Source organism: Erpetoichthys calabaricus, chromosome 5, assembly GCF_900747795.2.
Source record: "Erpetoichthys calabaricus chromosome 5, fErpCal1.3, whole genome shotgun sequence".
Taxonomy (NCBI): domain Eukaryota; kingdom Metazoa; phylum Chordata; class Cladistia; order Polypteriformes; family Polypteridae; genus Erpetoichthys; species Erpetoichthys calabaricus.
The window spans coordinates 105,765,014-105,782,112 of NC_041398.2; the positions used below are offsets into that span (position 1 = coordinate 105,765,014).

At 38.4% G+C, this 17,099-nt stretch overlaps 1 protein-coding gene across 2 annotated transcripts in view; it reads left to right on the plus strand.

Annotated features, from left to right (window-relative positions):
• Positions 1-17,099, plus strand: part of txk (TXK tyrosine kinase) — a 59,325-nt gene that overhangs the window by 488 nt on the left and 41,738 nt on the right. The window lies entirely within an intron of this gene.

Genomic DNA, 17,099 nt, shown 5'->3' on the forward strand with positions numbered 1-17,099 from the left:
GACCCTTCCTTTATCGTAATTTTTTTCCCACAAATGGAGAAATACGGAAGAATTAAGTTTCGTCTCCGAGCCTTTCATTGTACGATAAACTAGACGTTTGCTTTAAAACGACACTGATCTCTTGGTTAGGCGTTTGTAGTGGTCACGCACGTTAACGAATGTATTAGGCATGAGTGGTTTATTAAACTTTTTTAGTCCCAAGATAGTTTTGCATCTTTGACGAATGTAAATTGGTGCCCCGTCCAAGGAGTAACACTTTAGAATAAGGGCTAGTTGCATCTTTTATTCTGCTGGGTTAAGAGCAGCATAACATAGGCTTTGTTGTGTCTCCGAAACAAAGGACAGCGTTTCTACTGCCTGTTGTACATCTTTTGGGGGGCTGATTGCTATCTAGCAGCAGTTTATCAAAGGCTTTGAGTTGCTTTGACATATACAAGTAGATGCACGCTAGCAAGCCCGTTAAACCCTTTTTTGTAAAGTGATGGACACCGCGGTGACGGACAGTATCTCTGAAGCAGGTTTAACTGAGCTCAGAAAAAGGATAGATGTTCAGTTTAAAAGTATTATGTGTTACGGAAAAAAAATCCACACCGTTAGTCTGTATATGTGAAGTAAAGGTCGTATGGTTTGAACGGAAACATCATATTGCCAATGGAAAATCAGCAATTGCTTTGTAGTTTTAACCAAGACCTTTACCATGTAAAACATTTAAACGTTTTTACCTTCAGCCAGCCAGGAAGCGTGGGTTTCCGGCAGTACTTAAGAATGCTAGCAAAGTGGCTAAAGATTAAAGCTTTTCCTGTCTATAAGAAAATATTCCATTACATGTACTAGAGTTGACGAGATCTTGTGTAGTAGTCAGGGGGCGCAAAGATTTATACAAGAATGAGAACTGAATAAACATACAGTGTATCAGTCCATTTTCTTAACTCCACACAGTGTTAGTCATTTTCTAACCTGCAGGGTCGCGGGGAGTCAGCTGGAGCCAATCCCAGCTAACTAGCATAGGGTGCAAGGCAGGGAACAAACTCTGGACAGAGTTCCAGTTCATCACAGCACAAACACACACTCACCAGGGCCAATTTAGGGTCGCCTAACCTGCATGTCTTTGGACTGTGGGAGGAAACTGGAGCACCTAGGTGAAACTCATGTACACAAGGGGAGAACATGCAAGCTCCACGCAGGGAGAATCCGGGATGTGAACCCTGGTCTTCGTACTGTGAGGCAGCAGCACTACCACCATGCCACCATGAAGCTCCATTCCACACAGTGCCTTGAGTAAGTGGAATTTACACCAGCAGCCTTGGGCTTATGATGGGAACTAACAAAGACACTACTGTACTTATACTGTAATTGTCCACAGGCAGCCAGTTAACATGACAACATGACTTTGAAATGTGTGGGAAAACCGCCTGAAATTCTACAGAGCCGAATTCACATAGAAGACACCGTAACCAAGATGCACACCAGAGTCTGCATGGTGTTAAGTGGCAATGCCAACCACTGCACTGCCGAAGGATAGTTATACAAAGTATAGATATTACATTTTCACAGCCATAGACAGTCATTATGTATAGTTAGTTGCTTATTCCCTCAGATATGCCTATAATTTAGATTTAAAAGAAATATTGACTAGTGTAATAAATTGCAGGGGAGTTTTCTGTTACTGGAAAGATGTAATTTCATATTAAATAAGAAGATAAGAATTTTTATAAAGTGACAGGATGCAGTTTGGTTGAAAAAAAATCAGTAGGTTAGTTTTTCCACAAAGTTTAGTAGTTTTGCTCTGAATTTTGAAAAATGTTTATACAATGAAGTCCATGCACGTCACTGCCTTGAATACAATTTTGCACTTATCTGAAGGAATTCTATTTCTTTAACTGAGAAATTTCAGGACTTAAGTTAGGTTCACTTCCAGATTTGAGAATAAAGAGGTTTAGTATCCCTAGCTTTAAGGGAAGGACATAAACTATATATATGTATAATGCACATGGTTTCTCATCTCTGCACAGGTTCTGATATAGCCTCAAATGTCTTATGGCACATTATGAAGTTTAAGTATAATATTATTATAAGAGCAACATTTATTTCTATAGCACAAATTCATAGCTTTGTCCTAGACGATTCGATGCAAGGGGGTGTATTACAGTGCATAATTTGTATTCAGTACACTTACAACCACGTTTTTTAATTTTATCTCGGTGTCTGCAGCAGATTAAGGATGTTGTGTAAACATAACATTCTCAGTCATTTTTAATCCAGTCCTTATCCTGGCAGCATCAGGCCCAATGTAGAAATTGGTGCTCAGTAGGGTGCCAGACCTTTGCGGTGCCCATTCATGCATACACTTCACATATACTTGCACAGGACCAATTTAGAGTTACCAATTTACATACCAAGTAGGTCATTGAGAATTGGGGCGGGTGGAAAACCCACATGGATATTACGACATAGGATATGGCAATCAAACCCAGAACGCTGGATATGTGAGGTAGCAGGACTAATTACTGTGCCATTCCACCACGTGAGTTTGCTTTTTGCAGGTCAGTGTCACATTTGTTGTGTTTACGACCTCTGTTCCTTTTACTTGCAATTTACAAGAATCAACACTAACTTGTTTTTTTTCCTCAGTGTTTTATCATTTTCTTTTAATCAGTTCATTACAATCTGCCTAAAGAAGGGGCTTCCGTTGCCTCGAAATCTTGTATATTGTAATCGGTTCAGTTAGCAAGTAAAATGTATCATTTTGCTTGACTTCTCATTGCATCTGTAATGGCTAACAAGGTACAACACCATACTACTTGCAATCAGTTAACAAGTTAATAAATTTAATCAGTTTCTTCCAATTTTCGTCTGATCAGTTTGTTCTATCTTTGCAGGATTTATGTAAAAACAGGGCAACTTGCTCTTAATTAAGCTGATTGCAAATCATTAATGGCTTCACAGGTTACAGTCACCCTGGTACTAAATTCAGTAATTATGGGGGGCTATTTTTTGAGTATCAGTTTATATCATGGAGAAGATTGAAATTTTGTGAAGCTTTTTAATGTATCAGACATAGACTGAGTTGTGTCTGCTCACCTTATTGTTATCCTCAACACTGCTGGGTACCCTTGTTTCTGTATCATATTCTTTTATCAACTAGCTTGAGATGTTGCCCATGATGAATGTAACAGTTTGACCTCACATGATCAAATCTATTAAAGTGTTATCCTTGGAAAGCTTGGCTTGGAAATGAGCAGGTATTGTGTTGTGTAAAAAGATCTATTCCATTTTAGCAGGAGAATTAGAATTAGTGCACATTAAAAGAACTGTTAGTTTATTTTGGAACAAGATGGACATGAAAGTGACTGGACACAAATTCAAAATTTTTCCAAACATTCTTTTACATACCTGTATAATACTACAGAATCACAGGAAACCACAGCCCATTTCAGCTGCCAAGGCCCAAAGACAGAATCCAAGCCAAGACTAGATTGCAGCCCATTCCTGGGGCTTCATGGATGCAAAGGGGCTTTTACAATGGGACAAATGAAATAACAAGCTGGCTTTGGACTTTGGAAATAGTTGCACACATACACAGGTGAAAATAGGCAAACTCTGCACATAGGATCTCATGCCAAAATTAAACTATGAACAGTTGCTACAATATGGCAGTTCTTCTCATTAATGTACAATAAATACTGTACATATTATATTGCAGGAAGTACTATGTCTTTAGAGCTCCAGAGTGCTGGGTTTGGTTCTCTGGCATGTAGGTTGGACGTTCCCTCAGTGTCTGTGTAGGTTTTCAAGGGATGAATGTTCTGTTGCCAAAAAATCACATACTGAGAATGTCTTTTCAATTAGACACTGCTTTAGATTATTAAAAGTTGGTAATGATTATCAATTTGGATAAGAATATTTTTATTTTTTTCATTTTTTTTGTAATTTTTCATGACTTTTCTATGCTTTGTCAATTTGTCAAATTGATACTACACTAATTAGTAATTCTTTTATGCCCCATAATGCAGGAACATGCTTTTTGTTTCCTGTAATCCTGTCATGCAGAAAGTGAGTTTAGTAAATGTGTGGATGTATAAATAAGTTAGGAAGCATCTACATGACCAAGTGACAAGCCATTAAAACTTTGGGGACATTCCTTTCACGCTGTTCAAGTTACATGTCTCTGCCAAACTTACTTATGCAAATACTGACTGTTTGTCAAAAAACAGTATTTTATTTTATATACAGTATCACTCTTTACAGGTGAAATGAGTTTATATTCTGTAAGGCAGCAACAGAGCAGTAGTAAAAGTCTGGTAGACCTAGACACTACAGCTGGCAGTCCAGTCCCTCTCAGGGAATTTTAACAATACAGTACACCAACAAAAAACGTTCAGACTAGTGGCCAAGCCTATAGTGGTGACATGTTAAAATGAATATTTATCTCCACCCAGTGTTGCATCACATGGTAATTAAGTTGCAGTGAACTACAGTATATTGTGTGGTTTGATAAATCAATGACATTTTTATTTACAATTTTTGCCAGTCTGACTTTTTATTTTATTTTTTTTACTAGCCATTTAATATGGAAAAGCATAGGTATTTCACAGTGACTTGCTATAACAATAAGCTAGATGTTATAAATAGAATCTGTTGCATCATGCCAAGCTAGCGGCTCTGACATGGCTAGGTGATGTTAAACAATATGTCCTCAAAATCAAATATTCAGAGAGTTGGGCATCCTTGACATTCTTAGCATAGTTTATGAGCTCTGGCACTATAGACATGGTGCCTAACTGTAATTTTAGGTATCCAGAAATTATGAATGTCTGTGTCATTAGATACTGTTGAGAAGGCAAACACAGTGATAAAAAATAGGAACTTTGTCAGTTAAAAATATTTTATCATCAGGTGTATGTTAATGTTTGTTTATTTAGCTAACGATTTTATCTAAAATTGGTCTGGGATAAATTTGTTGCTTTGTGTAAGCAAAATATTAATAGTAAAACAGAGTAATGGATGTGTAGTATCCTGTCCATACTTGTATTTTCTAGAGCTGCTCTCCAGTATAAATGTACCATAACACGTTGGTGCTTATTCTGGCAACTACTTGTAGAGGTGCAAGGCAGGAACCCACTGTGGATGAGACACCTTGCAATTTGAGGTCTCTTGTATGAGGATTCCCACATTAGGCCTTTTTGGATTCACCTCTTTAAAATAAATTTACTGTAGAATTTGCAATTAATGACTGGAAACTTTGCCAGAAGGATAATGTGAAATTGTTGTTAATTACTGTAAAATACAATTACAGTATATTGCTGGATTTAAATGTACAGTGTTCTCTTGTAAATAAAATATGGCTGTTTATTATTTTTTTTCTTTTCAGTAACATTATATTGAACTTGTAATACAGTTTATGGCAGTCTTTTGGAATCTTCTTAATTTACAGTACTTACCATACAACTTGAGTAGCCAATAAATGTTTGTAAATAACCTAAATTGACAATATTATGTTGACTATTTTACATTGAAACGTTGGAAAAATAATATTTGTACCAGTACATTTACATTGATTTGTTTGGCAGTTTATTACAGTGCTGTCAAACCAGCAGCCTTTTGTTTGGATTGTAGGGACAACACACTGTCTCTGGTGGAATCCTAGTTAAACATTGCATAACAAGTAAACTCCTCGCAAAATACCTCCAAACCAGGTAACTAATCCAGTATCCAGACACAGGAAACTGCATACTGCACCACCTTGCTACCAAGTGCAAAAATAATAATTATTAGTACAAAAAATGTAATCCTAATACAATAAACAATAGTATTGAGTTAATTAATTTAACAGTGTTTTATTAATCAATAACTATTCCTCACTCATAACACAATGGATAGGAGAAAAAAGGTTAAAAAATTAGGGTTAAAATGCTGTGTTTAAATTTGTAGCAGCATCACCAGTATTTTATTTAACGTGTATTAATCTGTACTGGACTTCAGAGGAGGAAGCTGTTTATCTCACAGGAAATCACAACACACCATATCAGCTTGTGCTATCAAAAATTTACTTTTTATAGCTTTTTTTTAAAGTCCAGGTGGAGTTTTACATTTTGCACTTAGGATATCCGACAGGCATAATCAAATACATTTTTTTAATTTACTTGACAGTTTATATATTTATTGTTGTGCATACAACATGTGAACTTAACAAAGTAATATTACATATTTTCTTTTACTGGTAAAATGCACTAAAACCTTTGTATAAATTGTTTCAGCAATATTTTATTAAGTGTCAATGTTAATAAATAGATATAAAAAGTACTTTAAAAGGAGTAATATTATTTCTTGCTGTCAAATTATTTTTTTTGTTTGTCTAACACATTCTGCCTATTTCTTGTATTTTTGTTTGTTTGTTTATCTAACACCTGGCCCTGCAGCCTTAATGCAAACAGCAATTGTAAGCATCAAAGTAAGCTGTCAGGAGTATATGGTACTGTATTACTCCAAAATATGTGATAGAATGAAGACTAACAAAAACTGCCAGCAAAGTATTAAATTAAAAAAACAAGTGGAAAAAATAAAAAAGTCAAACTAAGAGTCTTATATTACATTTAAAAGTAAGAATTTATAGGCATCCTCTCTAATTGCACTGAAACTACATGCCAACTTCTCACTATTTTCAATTAATAGTAAAAATCTGTCCTTTGCAATGTTTTATCAATAATGAAATGCAGTCTTAACATAGGTCAAATGATGAGTAAATTCAACTCAGACTAAGGCATTAATTGTAAATCTTGCCTTGACATGCATTGTGCAGCTTTACGGAAACCAGTTTTACTCTCAGGCTTGACTATGGCTTTTTTGGACCCTATTGTAAAGTAAGTACCACAGATGTTATCGGTTTGTGTCATTATTAAATATAACAATTTGATTAGTGTGTTACTTATCTTATTTTTCCTGTGTTTTATATATTGATACCAAGGCGGCAGCTGTGGTGGTTTAGCTGTGGCCTGTACAAAGGCACAAGACATTTCAAGCTATTGCTGAGGTATTGGCTCTTGCTTGTGTTGTTCAGAGCTGCTTTTGGGCTATGATATTTGAAGTTATTTTGTAAATTCTCATTTTGTTTTTTTGTTTTTCGGATGCTATATCTTGTTCTTGGATTTTGGATTTGATTATCGTCACCCATATTTTGATTTTTGCCTTGTTTGTAGCCTCAATTTGCTAATAACCTTATTTTAAAGTAATACATTTTGTTTTGCTTTTTAGAATAAAATGTAATATTCAAAATAATACTGTTTTGTTCTTTTGGGCAAGGGTTTAAGGTTCCCATCTTTTATTTGGGGTGTATTGGTTTAGGTGTTTTGGAAATGTAGGGCACAGGTCTGCTACTGAGGACAAATATAGAAAAGTACTGTGAAATGTTAGCAAAGATAAATAAATGCGTTATGAAATGTAAGCATAAATAAAAATATTGCCACAATATACGTTTTTGTTGCTAATTTATTTATTTAATTTTATACATAATATTCCTCCAAATGCATCATGAAATGCGGCTTGAAATAAAACTGTCACTTTCACTTGTCAAAGTTGAGAGGGTGTTCTCTAGCACATACTGTGTTTTGATTGGTGAATTGTCTTCAGTAGATTGCTCATGCCTAATTCAATACGTCAGTGTGGGAGATGGTAGTAAATGAGATAGCACAAGAATTAATTAGAAAAATGCTTACTACTGTCGATGAAATGGATTCTGTTGAAGTTATCACATTTCAGGGAGTAAATTTAAGGTTTATCAGAAGAAATTACAATGTTGGTGGCTCTTTTAGATGCTGCCGATGAAACTGTTTCTGAAAACATCAGAAGAACTGTTGCAATGGATTAGGCTACACATCAGTTTAAGAGGCAAAGTTACTTCTTTCAGGAGTTGGTCATCATGTACCTCAAAAAGAGGGACATTTACAACTTCTTTCTGATTTGTTGCATGCAGATGGTACCACTCTTAGTTACATTGACTTTTTTTGGGAACCTAGTCATTTAGAGATGCACCGATATGGGTATTTTGGATCGACCCAATAACTGAAAATATCTTTGTGTTATGGTCCTGTCTTTCAGAGTTGTGTGGCTTGCAAGTGTTGTAGCTGTCTTCCCAATCGTCTTGTTAATATGAATATCTAAGGAGAGGTTGTCGGTGATGGTGGAGCTGAGGTATGTGAACTGATGGACGAAATTGAGTTCATAGTCATTGATGGTGATGACTGACAGTACAGATGTATCCTGTCCCAAGATTTTCATCTTCTTCAAACTGATGGTCAGTCCAAAGTCCTTGCAAGCCTTAGAGAAGCGGTCCATCAGTGACTGCAGTTAATGTTGGGCATGGGTCGCAATGGCTGCATTGCCAGCAAACAGCATGTCTCTGATGAGTGCAGTACGTACCTTTGTCTTGGCTTTGAGGTGTGCAGTATGTACCTTTGTCTTGGCTTTGAGGCGGGCAAGATTGAAAAGCCTGCCATCTGATCTAGTCTGCAGGTTGATTCCCTCCTGCACAGTGCTGAAGGCATGTTTTGGGAGCATAGTGAAGAAAATCACAAAGAGTGTCAGAGCTAGAACACAGCCTTTTTTGACATCACTGCGAATGTCAAAGGGTTAGGAGGAGGTGCCATTGAACTGTAATGTTCCTTTCATGTTGTTATGGAAGGATTCGATCATGCTCTTCAGTTTTGTCGGGCAGCCAATCTTTAAGAGAGCCTTGAAAAGACCATTACTGCTGACCAGGTTGAATGCCTTGGTGAAGTCAATGAAAGTGACATACAGGGGCATCTGCTGTTACTCTGCAATTCCTCTGAAGTTGGCAAAGGGAGAAGATCATGTCTACTATTGAACTCTCGGCTCGGAAGCTGCACTGTGACTCTGGGTAGACACGTTCTGCCAACCTCTGTAGGCGGATCAAAATGACCCGAGCAAAGAGTTTGTCAAGGATGTTGCGGAGGAAGATGCCTCTGTAGTTGTTGCAGTCACTTCTCTCACACATATTCTTGTAGAGGGTATTGATCTTAGATTCCATCATGTCCTCTGATATAGCTCCTTCTTACCAGCACTGGCACAGGACTTCATGCAGTGGAAGCAGTTGGGTAGTCTTACAGTGCTTGATCAGATCTGAAGGGATACCGTCGCTGTCTGGGGCCTTGCCTGAGACCAAGTTGTCAGTGGACTTGCTGAGCTCATCTACAGTTAGCTCTGTGTCAAACTCCTCCATAGTTGGCAGGCGCTCAGTAGCATCAAGAGCCGAGGAGGACACAGTATTATTATTGGAGTAGAGGTTGGCATAATATTCTACCCATCTCTCAATATGTTGGCCTTTGTCTGTGATTACTTCCCCAGTGGAAAATTTAAGGAGGCCATCTTGCTCTGGGATGGTCCTAGTTCCTTCTTAATGCCATCATACATTCCCCTGATATTTCCTGTTATGGCAGCCATGTGGATGCTCTCACTGAGCTTCATCCAGTATTCATGGCTCTTTGAGATCTTTTTCCCAAAGGTAAGCAAGGCTATGTTGAGGTTGGTGTTGAGGTGGAGAGTTATGAGTTGCTCTGAGGCATTGCTGCCTGTTTCCACCATACTCAGCCTGCTGTTGCACACTTCAAAGCCTACTCCATGCTCTCTGGGCTCATCTGAGTCTTTCCACTGTTGTTAGAATGTGTAGTCCTTCTCCTTCAGTGTGCTCAAGTCTGCCAGTTGTGTTTCCTGAAGGGCTGCAATGTCCACATTCAGTCTCCTGAGCTGTTTGTTTATGACAGCTGTTTTCCTGCTGTCGTAGTTATCTTGAAGGTTTCCAGAAAGGCCGGTCATCATTGTCTGGACATTTCAACTTTCCAGTTTTAGAGCTGGTCTCTTTCTTTGAGGTCTTTTTTTCCTTTGATGCGATGGTCATAGTCTGCTGTTCGGATAGTTCCTAATCTCCATGCACCCACTGAAGATAGCAGACTTGGTGGAACAGCACCATACTGGCTGGGTCTGTCCAGCTTGAGGCGGGCGATAGGTGTCCAGTGAGATCCGAGAATCACTCCCATCACTGGGAACAACCCATGGAGCCGTGCTTTATGACAGTCAAGCAGTAGTTTTATAATTGGTATCTGTTGCTCCCTGTGTTGTCTCGACGTTGTAGGTGAAGCTGGAGTGTCTTCTCCAGGTTGCAGGTGTAGGTTTGTAATTGAATGGTTGGATTTAAGCTTGGGCAGTATTGTATGGAGGGCAGGCTGAGTTTTTCTTTTCCTAAATGGGCTGCCCTCCTGAGATAATATGCCCCATCTGCCCGAGAATTGTGTAGGGTGGGGTGTCTGCAAGAATGTATTATAAACAAGACAGTATAGTATTTTTTAGACATTAATTAATGAAAGCCTTTTAATACTCTTAGAGATTACTGAGTAATGATGAGTGAAATGTTTGTGACCTTTGCAGAAAACTGTAAAAATGCATTTAAGTGGATAAGGAAGAAGGAACTGAACTAGTTTTGAGTGGGTTATAATAGTTCAGTGGTGTTCAAAGTATTGATTAGGGTTAGAGAAGCGTCTTCCAACTATATTAGACTGATTATTGTGGCCTAAAGTATGATCTGAGCTGTGAGGCAGTGTTAACCACTGTTCATATATCATTCTACTCATTGATTTCCCTTCTTGAGGAACACATTAGCCATGCAATAAAACAGAGCCTCATTCCATTGTTTAAAGTCCAGGTACAGGGTGTCACTCCATTTTCTTTTTATGTTTCCGATCTCTGTGCAGATGCTTTGCACTTTTTTCTTCCATGAAAAAGACAGAAAGGCCTTGTAAATCTTTTGTTATTATCATTATGCAGGGTTCCCTGTGTTTCCTATGTCAGAGAGAGGATAAGTAGAGCTTCTTTAAGGCTTGTTTTGAGATTGTAGCTGGACACATGGCTAATTATTTATGCACAGGGATAAGGGTTATATGTCCAGTGGCAGTACTCATAACATCCTTATTATGGTCAGCGAATGTACCCCTCAAATGAAAATACTGCAAGTTTTTTTTTTTTTTTTTTTTTTTTTTTAAACACATGCATTGTGGGGGCACTGCATTACAGCACAAAACAGCTCACCAATAATCTTACAGTATGAAAGTTCTGCAGGTCTGTGATGTCACACACTGGCCTCGCAAAGCATCATGTAGCTCTAGAGGTAAAAAAAAGTCCCCCTATGCAGACCACAGGACCAATTTCCAGAAAAGTATTCGGCAAACAAGGTCACCAATGAATACAAAACGTTCACTGAGAAAAAAAACGCTTTGCCAAATTTCTCAGATCAACACTATTACTAAGCTTAACATTATACACATTAATTCTTCATTTCTTAAACGCTAAGGAGTCTGCAACCTTTTCATAATCAAATTTACATTGATCTGGCCCCTCCAAGGAAATTCAAATTAGATTATTTAACACTCCTGTGATTCCACAGACATGTTTTTTATTAATTTTTGAGCAAAAAATTCCCATTTGCATTTAGTTGTGCACACAGATATGACCAGCCCAACAGAAGCTAGTTTTGTTGAATTTGAAAAAGACTCTTTCAGTTCAGATGTTGTTGCTAATTTTAGTAGTAGGCTATATGTTTTGGATTTAGATTATTGTTTGACTGCCCTTTAATAATTTTTTATTCAATGACGTAATCTTTTTATTAATAGCATAGTTTAAGCCTGCAGGACTGCCATTTTTTAATTACTAATTAAAAAGAATCTCAGCATTCTCCCTCTGATTATGACTTTCAACATTGAGAAGTCTTGAAAAGCATGAAATGATTAGCAATATCAAGAAGTCTTCCATCTAGGTGATTAAGAACCAAACTTGTGTACTTATAATGAATTGTAGCCTTGAGTGACACATCATTAGCATGTGCACAGTCAAAATGAATGTCTGACCATTCAACTGAAAGATGTGGAAGATTTTGAAAATGTCTGCCAGGAGTGTCTTTCAGTTCCATGATAAATGGTTTTGTGTGTTTATTTCTGCTAAGTTAACATCTTGCTCTTTCAACAAGTAGGCAATACATGTACCATGTCTGAAATCATCATTAGCATTTCAACAAAATTGTATATTTTAATATGTCTACTTAAACCTTCAGCTGTATGTTCTACTTCTCATTCAAGTACAACTATAACACTTGAATGAGCATGCCACTGTGGTTTTTAAGAAGAAAAGAAGCACAGAGCTCTGTGTTCCTCCTTAATTGATCCTTGAGTGACCCCCAACTTCTGGGAGAACTTGCAAGTATAGAATTTCTGAACAGGAAGGGGCAGGGTCCCAGCCAACAGGGAAATGACTTCAGTGGTCCTCAGGGTTTTTCTCTTCCTCCAAACAAAGGAAACAGACAGAATAAAAGTTATGCATACTCTTCTCTATGTACAGTATTTGTCCAGCACAACCCTGTAAAACGCTCCCTATGATTATGTATCTGACACCCCTCTCCTCATCACAAGAAAACCAGCAGCTCTGCCCAAGAAGTAGTGAAACCCCTGCGATGGACCCCATTGAACCGGTAACTTTGGAGGTCAAGGAATCAGTGAGTGTCTCTCTAGTTTGTCTTTTAAGAAATATTTTTCTACTTTAACTCAAATATGGCTATTGAGTACTTTGTACAACATAGGGGACCTGACATTGAGGTACTATAATATAAGAGGACAAAGGTCATCAGATAAATGCATATGATATATGGTTTGATTAAGGTGTAGAAAAAAAAGTGGTTAAATGTCTTTTCTGGTTTGAGGGATGGCCGGCCTGTCATCCCGGCCAACACCCCCAGGCCGCCAGATGGAGCTCTCCCTGCGGCATAGAGGTTCCCCGAATTCCAGCAGGGCCTCATGGAACTTGTAGTTTTTACAACCAGCCCTGCTGGATACCATGGGGACCTCCAGGAGACGCTGTAGGGAGGAACAGGGAATTCTACATGCCCTATAACCTGGAAGTACGTCATAGGCAAGGCGACAAGGAAAATGACGTGCTTCCTGGATGAAGAAGAGGATTTTTATCTGACCTGGAAGTGATGGGAGATCACATGGACTGAGGGATTGGAAACACTTCGGGTCAGGGACTATAAAAGGACCATGGGAAATCCCAGACGGCGAGCTGAGCTGGGTGGAAAGGTGGCAACGCGTCTGGGAGTGGAGGATTGTGATTATTAATTAGTGATTATTGATTTATTAAGTATTGTGGAGTGGAGGGAGGGTACTTTGTGCACATTTATTATAATAATAAATTCATTTTGGACTTTTATCTGGTGTCTGACGTGTGGTCTGAGGGTTCAAGGGGTCGACAATGCCTGTATCTACCACACTGGCTAAGGCTTTCTAAAAATGTTTTTCAGCAAAATAGTGGAATCATCTTAGAAACAAACTTACAGAATAATTTCGGCATAGGAAGATTTGTGAAGATCCTCTGCCCTTATTGTTTAACAGGCAGCAAGGACTAATTGAGATCAAGGAGATGTCAGACTTTATCCATAAAGTTGTTTTCATTCTTTGGATGTTCCTGATTTAAGCATAGTGAAGGCTCAAAGAAGGAGGACGACAAATCTGTCCATAAGAGAGATATAGTAGACCTCCCTTCTTCTGTCGTCTATTCTGTGGTTCTACACCTGTTTACCATCATGTTTCCTATTCAACTGAAAATGCTGTGCAGGCAGCCAAGACCTTCCAAAATGTTACCATTCAATAGCTAGGGCGTCTTAAGTTTTTGAGTGCGGCATACCTCTTATCCTTGCCCAGATTGTTTCTGACCCAAATATAGTACATCACAGGGTGGTGTTCTTTGCCGATGATCTGACTCGTACTGTCCAGTGCATCAGTATGGGAGATATAAGGAGAGAAATTAAGTGTTATAAGGATAGGTATATTTCTCAGAATTGTCTTGAGGTCATTCAGTGATGATTCTGCTCTAGAGTTCAGTAAAACTATAGTGGGAACAGTATTTCTTGTTTTTTATGTTTGAGGATGTACAAGTATTTTACTGTATATTGTAAGGATATTGTTCAGACATGTTGTGTATTAGGCACACATTCATTGATGTTTGGTTATATCTGCTAACTATTCTGTTACCATCCACAATTGTTTTTGTTAATGAGGACTCAAATGGTGTCTTTAATTTAGTTGTAATGTTTGGGGGAATAGCACAATGTTCATCACTTCTTGACATCTCTCCCTATTCCCTCCAAGGGTTTAGCCAATTAATGTAATATGCCTGTTCCTTTAATCTCCTGTGAGGTTTATACCCCTGAGCATTTTTTATGTGTTCCCTGACAAGTGATAGTAGTTTTTCAGTACTAATGTCTTTTAATAGAGTCAGCACCAGTCATTTTATGATTTGATTTAATTCATATTAAGGGCAAGATGTACAGAATTGTGCAAAAAACCTCTATGTCTACTTCTATCCAATAAAACTGCAGTTCTATTTTTTTAAGGGTTTTGTTAAATGTGTCCCATAATGTAGGCATGCTGTTTATAGTACACACCTTCTTGAATTAAAAATATGTCTCCTTTTCATTAACGGTGAAAAAGCCTGAGTATAAAATTAAGTAAAGAGCAGGCTGAATCGTGAAAACAGGCAAGACTGGTAATGACTACAGTAGAATGTTAACTCAAAAGGCTCAAGCAACCAAAACTAATAAAACAAAATTCCTAACCAAAATGTTTTTTTAAATATATAGTCTATATATTACTTGACCTTCTGTGACAAATAAAGATCGATCGATTGATCGATCTATCTGTCCATCTTTCTCAAATAAATAAAAAATGGCAGACAATGAACAACAATAACAATTACAACTGTGTTAAATGCAATGATGTGGGTGGGAGGTTAATAGCTGTTGGCATACATTGCCCTGATTTGTACTATTCAATATAAAATTATTGTATAATACAAAACGAGGACATTGTTGTGTCTTTCTCGCCTAGTGTATCTTTCTTTCCCGTTTAGGGAAACTACACCTTTTCTTTCATGTTTTCAAGAATCATCATTTTGTTGTTCTCTTTTAAGTAGAAGTGGTAGATTTAAAGTCTGTAAAAACTTGGAGGCAACCTGATTAGCTGAAATGCCTTCAGTTGCTCTCCACAGAAGTATTCCCCAAGTCTGATGTCATCATACCTGCTTGCAATTACAAAGGCTAGAGGTCTGGCATGTTGATATTGCATGAGAGCAAGTTGTAGTGTGGTGTCCCTTTAGTGTTACTTTTTCCAATTGAAGGTAAAATATGAGGACTCTGAAACTTTTATTTGTGGTGCCCTGACAGAATTCGAAGAAACTGGTTTAACTCTGACTGGGGATTTTCCATGTGCTTGTATGTAGCATCTAATTTTAGGCTAGTCACATTGGGAGAATTTTGATATGCAGTACTATGACTTGGACACACTTTTTTCACACATCTGCAAGTGAGGGTAACTACATTTGTCAGGTACACCATTATATCCGCATGTATACAGGCAAGTGGACATTTTAAACTGCTTACTTGTTACATGGGCACTAAACCAAAGACAACAATTACTGTATTGCTCCCAGATCCAGGAAGGTAGTGTGCTTATTCAGCACACCAGTTTTACACCAGGGTTGGACATACAATAGATGAACAAACGGCAATAACAAAGTACCATCTGCTTTGATTTCATCCACATTACCTTGGTTTGTTGAGGTTTGGGACAGTTGAAAATAATATGACAGGTTTCCCAACATTTCTATCTCTTGGTGGGGTATTGGTTGTGTCAAAGTTAAATTACGAAACCAGTTCAGGATAAGAATACCTTCATTGACACATACAGAGACTAAGTAAACAAGATAAACTGTTTATTAATCAGGTTGTATGTTTTTGGCAACACTTATTTAATTGCTTACATTTTGGACACAGTTGGAAATCCTAAGTTTATCTATGTATGTATGAATAAAAGTACAAATCTTTTCTCTTGCCTGTTTTGGTATGATATCTAGTTACCTGAGTTTAGAAATATAAAAGGGATATGAGGGATATAGATGAAATATAGAGGATTCTATTCAGTTTACATACTGAAGAGACTGAATAGGAGAATAGGGTCATCCTGGAACCCTACCACTACAAAACAACAAGAACTGCAGAAAACCACTCAGCAAACTATAAAAACTGTCTCATGTTAGTCTGTCATGTATTTCTTGTATTTTTGTGACAGCTGTGGGGAACAGACCGGACACAGACAGGTAGACAAGATGTTATCACCCAACACACGTTTATTTACATTATTTACATACATCATAGTGCACAATACCCAGTGCCGCAGCACCAATCACTCCTTAAGTCCTGGTCACAACACAATGCCTTCTCAGTCTCTTGTCCGCCTCCACTCCTCTTCACCAAGCTTCGTCCTCTTCCACCCGACTCTTGCCCATGACTGGAGGGAGGCGGCCCCTTTTATCCACCCCGGATGGACTCCAGGTGCATCCCAATGAGCTTCTGTGGCCACACCCCTGTGTGGCGGAAGCTCTGGTGGTGTATCCGGAAGTCCTCCGGGTGTCCCCAATCCTCTTCCCCCCAGCACTTCCGGGTGTGGCGGAAGTACTGTGGTCCAGGGCTCCCAAGGCATCGGGGCGCCCCCTGGCGGTGACCACGGGCCCCTACAGGGTAGAGCGTCCAAACTCTGTACCCGTGGCCCCCACAGCAACCAGGGAGGACGCCCCCTCGTGTTCTCGAGGAGGTATAAGCCCTCCTCCTGGGCATCCTGGCCGGGCATGAACCCCAGCCGGTTACCACACAGCATATTACCTTATAATGAACAAATGAAATACTGTGTCTCACTTTACTCTAGAAAAATGACATCAGCAACACTGAACATGTACGTGTTTGATATGGTTTTAAAAGCTAGTTTGATAATTTCTAATAAGTTCCTTGTTACAATTTTAAGTGATGTTTTTAAAGAATTGGTTAATCACTAGTGCCTAATGAATTTTGAAACTGAAAAAAGATGCAAAATTGCTATTTCTGGTGCATGTATTCTGCTGCCGATACTGGTGACTTTTCAAATTGCCTGTGGTCCCTGTTCATTACATTTATAATGTTCCTGTTATTCACAAGGAGTGTTTAGGTGTCTACTGCTATC